Below are 13,493 nucleotides of genomic sequence, written 5' to 3'. Positions count from 1 at the left end.
AAAATAGTCCCATGCCCAGTTTCTTTTGTCTTTCTTTCTTTCTCGTTTTATACAAATTCAAATTGTATATAATTTCTCTCTTTCTCGTTTTATACAATTCGATTCAATTGTATATTTCCTACCCAAGTCTCTTTTGTCTTTCTCTCTTTCTCATTTTATACAAATTCAAATTGTATATAATCGTCCTATACACTTATAATTATACAATAAAAATATTTCCCTGCCCAAGTCACTTTTTCCTTTCTCTTTTCTCGTTTTATACAAAATATATATATATATATATATATATATATATATATATATATATATATATATATATCAATGGAGGATTTATTGTTTTTTTAGTTTTCCTTTTTCTTATTTTTTATACGTGAAATTGTTGCACTTTAGTTGAAAATTTTAACAAACAATTATCCTATCTTTACGAGGTAGTGATAAGGTCAGCTTACACTTTATCCCATCATACCTTATTTGTGAGATTCATTGATTATCCACACATAAAAACATGATTTGGGATTTCAAATTATGACTTCAACTTTATTAAATGTAAAATTAAACCTACGTAAATATTATAAAAAAGACACATCATTTTAAATTTTGCATAAAAAAAAGACTAATACTCAATGTAAAGAAAACGTGTGTATGTACCATGTAAAAAGAACTATAATAAAGAATAACTAGTTACTGCTAATCTACTGTTCTTGACTAGCTAGGGCTTAATTAGTCTTTATAAAATCATGCATATTTAAAGTTTGTAATCACAAATATTTTTTTACAAAGAACATGAAAATATGTGACAATCCAAGCCTTAGGATTTCTCAATATATCTTTGGTAATGAACTACTCCCTCCGTTTCACGTAGAATGACTTAGTTTGACTTGACACAGAGTTTAAGAAAATAAAAATTAAAGTTATGTCAAATGTACAAAATTACCCTTTAATCTTGTGGCCTTAAATATGTCATGTGAAAAGTTGTTACCAAAAAAAAAGAAAGAGATCATTCTTTTTTAAACAGACTAAAGAGGTATGGAAGTCATTCTTTTTGAAACGGAGAAAGTATAATTTGTATATTTGGTAAGATTGAGTAAAAAATGAGAAAATTTGATAGTTTTCATAGCTTGTGGAGCTTTTATAATTATGAAAGAAAAAAAACTTATGAAATCTTCATTACATGTTCAGCAAAAAATTCAATGTAACATCGTTTAATTTTATATTATGACTTCATATCTCATATTCAAAAGTAGCCTAAAATAATACTTTGTTCACAAATCGCAATGCTTCATGATACTTTCCCTTTTGGATAACTATCATCGGATAAATAATTGATATTAGTTTCATCTAAAATTATTTACTATACCAATTTTGCATCACTTTTTTCCCCCTACTTATTCTACTATAGTAGAAAAGCTCTATTTCACATGTCTATTTAGTGTCAATAAATTAAAAAAATAAGGGCATTTGAGTCATTTAAATCAATGAAATTGATATGTATTAAGCTACTAGGTGTCTATTATTGTACCCAAGCAAATGACACGTAGCACACAACTTTTTTGCAGCTCTAAAGCTTTCTGCTCTTCCATGACCCTAATGCTTGAATAACTCATATGCATCTCCTCTCCTTTTTTTCTCCGGTGGAAAGCTTTCTAAAAGAAAAGACAAACATATCCATGAGAGACCTTTACCTCTACTTTGGTTATGTTATTGTCTTATCAATTTGTCGACTTTGTTTTGGATTCTCGCAAGTATACTTCTTTGTTAATCCTTTGGATTAATCTAGGCTGTTAGGATAGTATTATAAATGTACAATGTTTGTAAGTTACAATCGTCCTTTACCTCTTTCTCTGTTTATGTTGTTGTTGTCGATTGTGTTTTGCTATTTATTAATCAAAATCTAAATATTATTTGTGTATTTCACTTGTGCAGTAATCTCAGTGTAGAGTGATTGGAGAGCTTTGCAATTTCTTGAATTGTATGGACACAAAACCTCTCTTCAATTTTAGATTGAAGATTTGATTATCTTTTTGTTCAAGTTCAATTTTTTATGGTTGATTTTACGATCTGAAGGTGGATCTGATAATTACACAAATTATCATTATTATATGCTGAAATGACTGGTTACGAGTTGCTCAAAAAAATCACGCTACTATTTACTTTTTCATATTTTTAAGCTTTACTCATTCATAATTTTTTTACTTATAATTTCTCAAATCTTTGTTGTGTGAACAGGGCTCATCATTTAGAGAAATATCAGTTGTTCTTGTATTATCCGGGTTTTTTTTTGCAAATTGATAGGTATGTTTTTTTTCTAAAATTGTGTAAATTCTTTTATGCCTTCATTTTATTTTTTAGTGTCGGGTGAATGTGCAGAAGTTTTTGGTGGTGTATTGCTATGAAAGAATCAAAGTGTCTTTGATAATGGAACTTACACATAGGCACCAAACAATAGTTTGATTTATATTCTTTATCAGAATTCTTTTGAACTTCCTCCGTTCATGTATGGTGTTTTCATCGGAATCAATTTCCTGGGTTCTTGTGTGTTTGGCTAGGAGTTTCTTCCCCTTATTGCATCGACGTTTTCGTAGTTGATTTAGAGGATGCGGTTGAACACATTGTGCTCTCTCACATCTGGTAAAGCGATTTGAGTAGTAGCTAGCACCTCCTTTGAAAAGTCAAGTTTTTTAATTAACAGTAGTCTCTCTCAAATTTAAGGCAGGTAAAGTAGTAGGGTTTTACTCTTTTCGATTAAATCTTTTCTCTTCTATATTTGATAGTGTTAGTTGGAATATTGTTACTTGTGAGTTTTGACGTGGAGGACTTGTTATCCTTCTAAATCTACGATTTATTCTTCTTTGTTTAGGCAAAATTTCTGTTATAATGTAAGTTACCGTTTGGGTTGAATGTTGTTAATTTGCTTTGTGGAATTTAGAGAAAGTTGAATGTAAGGTCTCTTTTTAGTTAAATTTGGCTATTGATTGATTTGATTCCACGCTGGAGTTCTGTTCTCTCTATCTCCATGTGATTTGGGGAGAGGGGTGATTACTTCCAAAGTTTTTGAAATTCATAAATAAAATTTCGTGTAAATAGCATGGGAGGACTAGCGCTTAGAGATCATCAAATAAATGATATCTCATATAAATACTGACACAAGGCCACTGCTTAGCGAAAATGTTTGTCAACTGATTTTGTGATAACACAGGAAAAACTTGAAATGCCATGGAAACCATGATATGTTATTAAACTGCTTTATTACCCTTATTGTTATGTAGGAAAAGAGTGTGGTTACTATTTGTTGTTTGACACTCATATTTCTATTTCAGTGTTGAAATCGAATATTTCTATTGCCTTTTTGTCTAAGCTTTCGTAAATTCACATGGTTACACAATAATATCATATGTTGAAGTTGAACTATAGAGCTCTATTTCTACATGTCTGTTTAGTGTCAATAAATTAAAAAATAAGGGCATTTGAGTCATTTAAATCAATGAAGTTGATATGTATTAAGCTACTAGGAGTTTATTACTGCACCCAAGCAAATGACACGTAGCACACAATTTTTTTACAGCTCTAAAGCTTTCTGCTGTTTCATGACCCTAATGCTTGAATAACTCATATGCATCTCCTCTCCTTTATTTCTCCGGTGGAAAGCTTTCTAAAAGAAAAGACAAACATATCCATGAGAGTCCTTTACCTCTTCTTTGGTTGTGTTGTTGTTTTGTCAATTTGTCGACTTTGTTTTGGACTCTCGCAAGTATACTTCTTTGTTAATTGGATGGATTAATCTAAGCTGTTAGGATGGTATTATAAATGTATAATGTTGGTAAGTTACAATCGCCCTTTACCTCTTTCTCTGTTTATGTTGTTGTTGTCGATTGTGTTTTGCTATTTATTAATCAGAATCTAAATATTATTTGTGTATTCACTTGTGAAATAATCTCAGTATATAGTGATTGGAGAGATTTGCAATTTCTTGAATTGTATGGACACAAAACCTCTCTTCAATTTTAGATTGAAGATTTGATTATCTTTTTGTTCAAGTTCATTTCTTTATGGTTGATTTTACGGTTTGAAGATGGATCTGATAATTACACAAATTATCATTATTATATGTTTGAAATGACTGGTTACGAGTTGCTCAAAAAAATCACGCTACTCTTTACTTTTTCATATTTTTAAGTTATACTCATTCATAATTTTTTTTACTTATAATTTCTCAAATTTGTGTTGTGTGAACAGGGCTCATCGTTTAGAGAAATATCAGTTATTCTTGTATTGTTCGATTTTTTTTACGAATTGATAGGTATGTTTTTTTCTAAAATTTTGCAAATTCTTTCATGCCTTCATTTTATTTTTTAGTGTTGGGTGAATGTGCAGAAGTTTTTGGTGGTGTATTGCTATGAAAGAATCAAAGTGTCTTTGATAATGGAACTTACACATAGGCACTAAACAATAGTCTGATTTACAAATACTACTAGACTAAGATCTGAAATTCAAATTATTGCTAATGTTTGAGTAATATTCATTTACGGGTTGGGGAATCAATCGTAAAATTATAGTGATGTATGTGCATGTCACGAGAGTTTGAACTTTGCTCTCGACTTGAAGTCGGAAAAGTATTTAAGTGGGATCATAACAAAGGAGCATGTGCATACTCTTCAATTTTTTCGACGAACAACTGAGATTTGGCTAGCTAACAAACATGGGATCTTTTACTATTAAATAAATAGTTTTTCCTTGATGAAAAGGATCTCTTTTAGTTTTTAATCATACAGCCCAGACTCTTTGAATATGTTGGTGGATGAATTCTCTATGATTAGAATTTTGTTGTTTTTTCCTTGGGAGTTCAAGAATGCTCCACTGAAGAAAGATTTAGAAGATAAATTAGATATAACTTTTTTATATTGTGATTATTATATCGTTTGCACACATTCATACCCTGCCTCACAAGAGATAATTTATCGCACAAGTAGGTGCATCTCCAATGGCAATCATAAAATCTCTACCACAAAATAAGGTGAGTTGAACTTTGGATGAAATGATTTCCTTTGCCTATCTTCTTTAATTAGAATATTTGACGGAACCTAGGAGCAGTTCCAAAAGAAAAAAGTTCATGTAATAAAACTTGGTGGTTGGTATTGATTCTTTAATACATCATAGTTTATTTTGGCTTTATTTGCCATTTTGTACTGCTTCTGTAACCTTGTTACTTCAAAGTCCTGAACTTCTTCTTTTTAAATATTAATAAAGCTTTAAACTTCCGTATGTTGAAACTTTAATGCAAGCACCTTGATATGCACATCATTAAAAATGCATTTATAATCTTAGTTACTTTAGTTCCAAACTTTCGAATGATATTGCTTGGAGTTCTACTACTCGATATTAAAGTAAATTTTTTTAAACTTTGATTGCCAAGAAGATACACATATAAAGCTCAAAAACTTTTATGTCCGATATTTAAGATGACCAAGTCTCATCGCTGAATCTGATCTTGGGTTCAAGAATTGTAGTAAATGATCCCCATTCCAGAGTAGGTGACAAATTATTGTCTTTTTGGATTACTTAACATAACACTGGCAACTCACATTTTCAAACATTCAAGTTTTCATTTTTTTATATTTTTCTATGTAAGTTGATGTACTTGAATGCAAAATATTTACTATTTCAAATTTATCGTGGCGTGATTCCTTTCTTCAATCTTACTGCTATAGCACCAAACTGTAGTGCGTTATGTATTTACTTTTGCCTGAACTAAGCTAGAAAAGTGCACTAGAAAAGTTTGAGTATATGACATTTCGATTCTATTTTAGACTTTTTAGCACGATTCAACACTGTTTATGCATTTTGAAATACTATGTTTATTTAATTTTACTATTTTAAGTGAAATTTCTCCTTAAGCACAGTACTGCTCTTATTGAGGAAGACGACTTACTGAAAGACAAAGCTAATCCGTCGTTGGATGAGGAAAAAAAGACAAGAAAGATCTTATATATTAGATAGAAAATAGAGTAAGAAGCATACTAGAGTAGTAAGCGTTAACAAAACTACAAACCAAGAAAATATTGCAGGAAGACTAACTATCTAAAGCTTAAAATGACATAAATAAGTGAAATCTCATGTAAATAGTGAGGGATAACTGACGCTTAGAGATAATAGAATAAGTGAAATCTCATGTAAATAGTAAAGCAGGATTGGTGCTTAGAGAAATGATCTGTCAACTAATTTTCTGAAAGCATAGGAAAAACTTAGAAATGCTCATGAAAACTGCAACATGTCATTGAACTACTTTATCCTCTTTTACTATGCTGGAAAAGAGTGTCATTATGATTTGTCACTTGACACTAATATTTTCATTACATGAGTATTTAGACCAAATAGATTTGTTGTTTTGTTCGTATATTCTACTTTACTTCTATTATTCTACTTTCTTACTTTTCAATGGCTATTCATGATTTTTTTTTACAAATGTTAAAAGACAAAATTGCATGAAGAAGGGCAACAAAGTGTTGGGTACATGTTTCATGCTAAACAGAACAGTGCTCATCGGTGTGACAATATTTTTTCTTGCAATGACTTCTTTTGGAAGATGTTTAAATTGTTCCTCATCAAATTGATGTACCCTTGTGTTGATTGGGTGTGAAAAAATCTATTATGTTTTAAGTAAAAATATTTATGTGAGCATGTTTCTATAATTTCATGTCAATAATATTCTGCAGTTAGCATATGATGATCATTTGATCTAATGTTTACATGTATCCAAGTGTTTTCAGCAATTTTGTATCATAATAAATCAAATTAGATAAAACAATATTAGCTTACACCATTTTGGGCCCGTGCAATTACTCCCTAGTATATATTAGAAAGGAGGGTTTCAACATGTTAGTTTTTAGTCATTAATAAAAATTTTGAGGATATCATAGTCTTTGACACGTTATTGCAAGATTTGCTTGCTTAAGGTGGTTGTCCTCTATGCTCAGTTATTTAGACCTCATTATTAACTCAAAAAAAATGTCATCATTTCCATTTAAATTATGAATCATACCCTAAAAGTGAAAAGTCATGGAGTATGGTAAGACCCATGCACAGAGCTTTCCAACTGACAGATAACACTTATTTTGTAATTTTCTTCGTATATTTTTTTATTTTCATTTGAATTTGGTGAAATATAATTATCTATTTCTATAATAATGTATAAAGATTCAGATTAAAATGTTTAAATTACTCTACCTTGCTCTAATTAACTTCACATATTTATCATTTAAATCTCGTGAAGGACAATTACTTATTCATATCCAAGTGTATTTGAATTGTATAAATTTATTATAGTAATATAATTAATGAATTAATATCGTTTTTAAAAAAATAAATCATTTTTTATCAATACATATATAGTATACTTTATACATATAAGTATCATTTTTAGTATTTAATGACATAATGTTTTTATTGATATAAATGATTTATCATTTAATAATTATCCATCATTCATGAATCAAGAATTTATTCAACTTTAAGTATGCAATACTATGTGTATATAATCAGTAAGTATTTAGGTGTATTCGGTACAACGAAAATCACTTTTTTAGAAAATAATTTCTAGAATAACAAGTATGTTTTTTTACTTATTTTTTTATATTTGATATTGCACAAGTAAAAATAATTATTCTAAGAACTTTTGTTTATAATTTAAACAAATACTATGAGAGATGAATTAGATGGAGGATAATGTAGTGGTGATGGGGATGGGGATGGAGAGTTCAAAGGGATGAGGTAAAGTTGAGGTGTGTTAATGTTAAATGGGAATGAACAAAAAATCTATTGTCCTAAAGAAAACATTTTTCAAAGATTTACACCAATCAAATATGAAAATATTAACATTCACAATACCAGTTACACTCTTAGACGCATCAACTTTTTTTCTCTAATTTCACATTTTAATTTTTTTATAAAAAACGTTTAATAATATATATTTGTGTACTTTATTCCTCTACTTTAATTTGTCTGTCGTAATTTTTTTAATATATTTAAAAATTGCGCAAAAAATACTATAAATTATGATAATTGACAACTTAAAATATTTTTAGAAAAACAAATAAAAGATACTCTTGCTTATGAAAATGTCTAATTGATTCATAAAATCAATTCACGTGTATCACATAATATAGGACAAAAAAAATAACATGTATTTTTTAATTTGAAAACTACATAAAAAATAACATATATTATTTCAAATTACATAAAAAATACTATATATTGGAACAAGGGAAGTAACATATTATTTCAAAATCACATAAAAAACACTATAAATTACAATAGTTAACAATTTAAAATATTTAAAAATTATGTTAAAATTTAATTCTTTTTAAATTTTATTTATATCACATAAATATTGAGCTCGCACAAGTATTTGTATCTAGTATTATAGAAGTGTCAGTGAAGAGGTGATATCAACATGGCAGCTTAATGTCTTTAAATTCTTACTCAGGGGCAATTTTGACTTTTCTTACATCTGCAACGTCTCTTCTCAGAGAAAATCCAGCAATCACCTGCCTTTTCTATGCCTAAAATAGATTTTAGGGGAAATTAGAGGTTTGTAATCCTCTTTTTTTAGTCTTCACCCACAATTTCCAAGCTTTCTTAAGTTGTAATCTCTTAAATTTATATATTCAATCTCTTAAAGTTTTTTGCCTAAATCTTGCTGTTTTTTGCTTTTATTTTGATCAATTATATGTATCCTCAGTAGCCATAGTGAATTTTATTATTATTTTTTGTTTAATATGTCAATTTGTGTTTGATTTATAGCTAATGAAGAAACTTCATAAACTTAAAGTGCTTTCTTTGTTTTGGTTAACTTCAACAGAAATGCTAATTGAGGATTCAAATGCAAAAATAGACAACCGGTTCTTCATTTTTGTTCCATCTTTAGGTTTATTTTTTCCTCTTTATAAATAACATGTTTCTTTAACACATAATTGAATATCGCCAATAATTGGTCACTCCTTCAACGTAACCTTTCCACGAATATATAGCCAAATCAAATTAGTGTGTAATATAGCAAGCATAATCACTCCTTCAACTTTTTCATGCATATATATTTAGTTATAAAGTTCTCGACATAACAGAGCATTTAGCTCTTAAAGTTGGTTGCACAACTGGAATTAATAGTTGTTGGAACGTATGTGTTCACTTATTTCGATGGGACCAGGTTCTCAACACATTTACAATAACAACAGTAAAATAAATGATGGAAGTAAAGATTGAACAAATAACTTTATGTGGAAACCTCCTTTGCTCAAGGAAGAAAAATCACGACCTGTTCTCAACAGGACTTTTCGAACCACTTTCATTAATCTTCAACAAGCAAAAGTAAAAGTCGGTTATAACAATAGATTAGCCTGCTAATCTCTCCACTAAGTAATACTTCCTATCACTTAGCTGAGCCTGAGCAGATACAACACTGCTCTCTATACTAATCCTTACCCTATTAAGATCGACTTAGAGTAAGAACCTAACTTACCCTCAACCTAGCCCTTACAATGATTCACCCAGATTTGAAACATTTCTTTCACGGTTTAAAAAAATCCTACAATTTAAGGACGATTACAAGCTAACAGAATACAACAAATACATAAAGCAATAAATGCACTTCGATCAGTTCCCTTGTTGTTCTTGAAGTTTGAAATTTTTCTCTTTGAATGAATGAATGAATTTTGTTGTTATTTGTTTGATATGTACCAAGAAAAGTTATTACCCATCAAACAAACAACCTAATCGTCCCTGATTGGTGAAGTACTCTGCTGCTTCACCAACTTTCCTGACGCAGACAACTTTTACAGTTGTCCAGCAGTTTGAAGCCTGGACGAGTTTCATACTCTGCAGAGGACCAGGTTCCTGCACTTGTGAGAAGATCATCAAAACATCTAAGAGCATAAACACCTATCAATTTTTACCTTTTTGATGATGACATACAACTTGCATAACTCCTCACATGAGTGTACAATCATTCATTCATATGACCATAAACAGTAAGCATTATTCATATGACCAATGAACTCTCCTTCACTCTATCAAGTCCCTTTGTTGAGTTGAGTAGAGTTTTTCCTTGAAGAAGGCTTTTTCTTTGTAAGCTTATGAATTTTCAGAGAAAAGAAAATCCAAATTTAGTTTTCCAAATCTTGAGTTTGTGTTTTGGTGAGAAGACTATATGAAACACACACAAACTCCTTGGGACCACCCATTGACTGAGAGCCTGTCTTTCTGGAAGGGCGTGCACCTACCATATCAGAAGTGACAACTTTTATGACAACAGCCTTGTCGTCCTTTCACATACACAATCTTGCAGGGACCAGGTCCTTGCAAGCTTCTTTATGAATTTTTGAAAGGCTTGTTGGATGACTTTCTTCTTTGAATGAATGAATTTAATATGGTGTTTGTCATGTTGAAAATATCAAATATAAAGAGTTATTATCCGTTGAACAAACACCTTCGTTCATTTTGATTGGTGTAGTGCGCTGACGCCTCACCAATCTCTGACACGACAACTTTACAGCTTTACCCTATCATAGATCTGGACGAAAGAACTCAGACAGGGACCAGGTCCCTTCATTTGTGAGAATCATCAAAACACCTATAATATAACAATAGTCACAACCTATTTTAGATAGAAATCTCTAGGTAATTGTGCTTGATCGAAATTTCTTTTGAACCAATCAAAGGCATGCTAAATAGTTGAATGAATATTTTCAACATGTTTTCTCGACAAGTTGTTCTGGTTGTGCCTATTTGCACATTATTAGGACATAAACCTTCTGAATGCAATACCTTTTGATAATCATTTGTTGGTATATGATGTATTAATATTTTCTAGCGATTGATGGGCGGACAAGGAAGATGAAGGTGATGTCATGACGGCGAGCTAGGTACCCTCAGTGTCTTCAATTTCTACTCTAGAAAAATGAATCCGCAAAAACTGGTCTTATGGTCTGCTCGTGAGGCATCCCTTCCGGGTGATTTTTGGCATGTAACACATGGTTGCTACATTGAAGAGAAGCGATCTTCTCCCCGGCTATCAAGATAGATTAGAGAGTGATGAAGATGATGACGGCCTATTTTGATCAATTGACAGTAATGTCTGATGACGAGGAAGCCCTGACCTTGTTGAGAAATATTCAGGAAACAAGTAATTTACCATCCCTATTTCCAAGTTTACCTTTGTGATGCAAGTGTTTTTGTGTTGTACAATAAATATATATTGTCCTATTAACGAACTGCAACTATCTATTTGTAGAAAATTAATGGATGTTACAAGCCACGGAAAAAGTTAACAAGTTGGAAACATCATCAACCCTTAAGTCGATTCTTATGTTGGGCGCGTGCCCAGCACGAGCAGCCTCATCTAGTATTATCTACAAATATATGTATTTTTCTTTTTTTAGCAGTGACACCCGTATAGCAACGTGCATACGCCCCGGGGTCAGAGCTAAGTAGAGTAAAAGGGTTTATCGTACCCTCTTCGATAGAATATTTGAATCCCTTTTAACTTCTTTATGTGTTTACTTTTTCGTATTTTGAACTCGTTTGGTGAAAATTCTGATCCCTATATGACAATCTTGAAATTGACAGTAGAGAAACAATCTTATCTTTAGATGAACATTGCTTCTATTGATGTTGTATTCCCAATTCCAATAGATGAATTACTAAATACAATTATAATAGGAGTATCCATTAAGTCAAATATATATCCTAGAATGCAAAATATACATATACCATTTTGATATTTTAAGAATCCCCTGCTTCTCTTTTCACCAACAAATTAAATGGAAAACGACCCAAAATCCCAAAACAATGGAGCCATGAAAAAGTGGAATAGAAGTTGCCTCTGAAGCAAAATAATAGTAGTAAGGATAAGTATAGTTCTTCTGCACTGGTGGCACCTGAGTTGATGGTATATTGATAATATTAGGAGGACAATTAGAAGTATGAGGAGGAGGAGGAGCACCAGTGTATATCATGTAAGATGGTGGAGGAGATTTAGGTTCTTTCTGCGACGAGGACGGTGGTGATGGTGAATGAGAGGATGGTGGTGAGGGGCGTAGTGGGGCGAAAAGTGGTGGTGGTGGTGGTGGTGTTTGTACAAGTATTGATGTTGATGGTGAAGGTGGTGGGTTGAGTTTGATAGTGGAAGGTGGTGGAGTAGAACAAATAACAGGACATGTATTACATTCACTTATGCAGAGTAAACTTGCTGGTGGCATTGTGTTAGTATCTTGGGAATTTGTTAGACAAAATGTTGCAACACAAAGTACCAGAAATAAGCATTTTGTTGTCATGGAATGTTTCATTTTTAGGCCAAATTGTGATTGAAGAAACTTGTGATGCTAAGTAGTATTTGCTTTTATAGACTTTTTAGCCCTTACAAGAATCTTATTCATTCTTGTTTGAGGCTCTTTCTGAAAGTTGAACATGAATATATGCTTCATTTTGGATAGAAAAGATATGATGCTTGCTTTAAAGCTTTGTAATTTACCTCCCTCCTACACAATGCAGAAAGTGGTGACTACATACTCATGTTTTACTTCATTTCTGTGTTTTTCGCTCGGTCTCTAGAGTACGTATTGCAGTCTCTATTAATTTGGATTGCGCAATGCACAGCCTATTCAGGAGGAGGTGATGCTCTCAACAAGATTTTCTTCATATCCATATTTAAATTCAAAACCTTTTAGTTAGTCTCGCTACCATGTTTTTACATAATCATTTTAGGAGTACAACAAGTTTTAATTTATTTATTTATTTTTGTAGTTTCTTATATATATAGTGACTGATAAAATCTTAATCTTATTAAATTACTCTATATTAAAAGTAATTTTTTAGCAGCAACTAATTAACAGTTTTAGTGTTTTAATTATCGTTTAATATATTTTTCAGAGGCAATTAATATTTTTTTTAATAAATGTCTCTAAAATCTATAACGATATTGAATCTGATTACAATTAATTAACGCCGATAAAGTCTTTAATTTTTTTTTGAATGTGAATATTTATCTGTCACTAAAAGGTATTACTATAAATGTATGTTTAGTAGTTTTTTCAATGTTAACTTGTACACTGACATTGGTAGTAGTAGATGAAAGGGAAAAAGTGATTGGCAACCCTATTATCTTTTCATTATGCCTTTCTCTATACACAATTTATGCTCAATACACACTTTGCATATCCTTTTCTTGAGGAGATAAACTTTGGGATCAGCCCCTTTTTATCTTTATCCCAAGTAAAGAATTTTCCATCTGTCATTGCAAATTCCACCAAAGGATTTCTACATTTCTTGAATTACTAATAAAGCTAAGTAGTTGGACACTAGACAATGCATGAGTGCCTTTAGATATAAACACCCCCCCCCCCCCCCCCCCCCTTTTTTTTTTGCCATTTATAATACATTAGGTATAGTTTTTAAAATTTTATTTTAAAATATTAAATTAATATAATATAATATAATTTTATAAA

At 30.9% G+C, this 13,493-nt stretch overlaps 1 long non-coding RNA gene across 2 annotated transcripts; it reads left to right on the top strand.

The window, feature by feature from the left end:
• Window positions 1-1,540: 1,540 nt before the first annotated feature.
• LOC104648828 (uncharacterized) lies at window positions 1,541-12,084 on the top strand. 2 transcript variants are annotated; one of them, XR_742799.4, is made up of 4 exons: window positions 1,541-1,811; window positions 1,924-1,969; window positions 2,227-2,292; window positions 4,234-12,084. It is a non-coding gene; the product is annotated as an uncharacterized lncRNA (long non-coding RNA). The 2 variants fall into 2 exon arrangements; XR_002028323.3 differs by lacking the exon at window positions 4,234-12,084 and having other exon boundaries at window positions 2,227-4,075.
• Window positions 12,085-13,493: the final 1,409 nt, after the last annotated feature.

The sequence above is a fragment of the Solanum lycopersicum genome, chromosome 8, assembly GCF_036512215.1.
Source record: "Solanum lycopersicum chromosome 8, SLM_r2.1".
NCBI classification, from domain to species: Eukaryota; Viridiplantae; Streptophyta; class Magnoliopsida; order Solanales; family Solanaceae; genus Solanum; species Solanum lycopersicum.
The sequence above is the reverse complement of the archived record's forward strand: the minus strand, read 5'-3'. Positions and strand labels throughout refer to the sequence as shown.